Source organism: Poecilia formosa, unplaced genomic scaffold (genome assembly GCF_000485575.1).
Source record: "Poecilia formosa unplaced genomic scaffold, Poecilia_formosa-5.1.2 Scaffold1046, whole genome shotgun sequence".
In the NCBI taxonomy this organism is placed as follows: Eukaryota; Metazoa; Chordata; class Actinopteri; order Cyprinodontiformes; family Poeciliidae; genus Poecilia; species Poecilia formosa.
The window spans coordinates 10776-11194 of NW_006800985.1; positions in this window are offsets into that span (position 1 = coordinate 10776).

The following is a 419-nucleotide window of genomic DNA, read 5'->3' on the forward strand; positions in this document are numbered from 1 at the left end:
TTTGTAAAAACGAAGAACAAAAGAACAAGGCTCTAAACGTGGAGAATATTTGTAAAAAGAATGTGTTGGAGAAAAGAATCATTGGAGAAAATAAAAAAACCAGAGGAGTGATTTATGGGATCCCTCTAGATGAAGATCTTGATAAAATCAAGAAAAGTGTAGTTGGTGCCAAAGTGAGTAACTTAAAGAGACTGTCCAAAACAATAAACGGGGAAAGAGTGGGGAGTCTGTCAATACTCATGGAATTCGAAGAGAAAGAATTACCACTAAACATCAAAATAGGTTATCTCAGTTTTCAGGTCAGGCCTTATATCCCTCCACCACTTCGTTGCTTTAAATGTCAAAGATATGGACACATAGCAGCAGTTTGCAAAGGAAAGCAGAGATGTCCAAAATGTGGAGAAGGTCACAAATTAGAA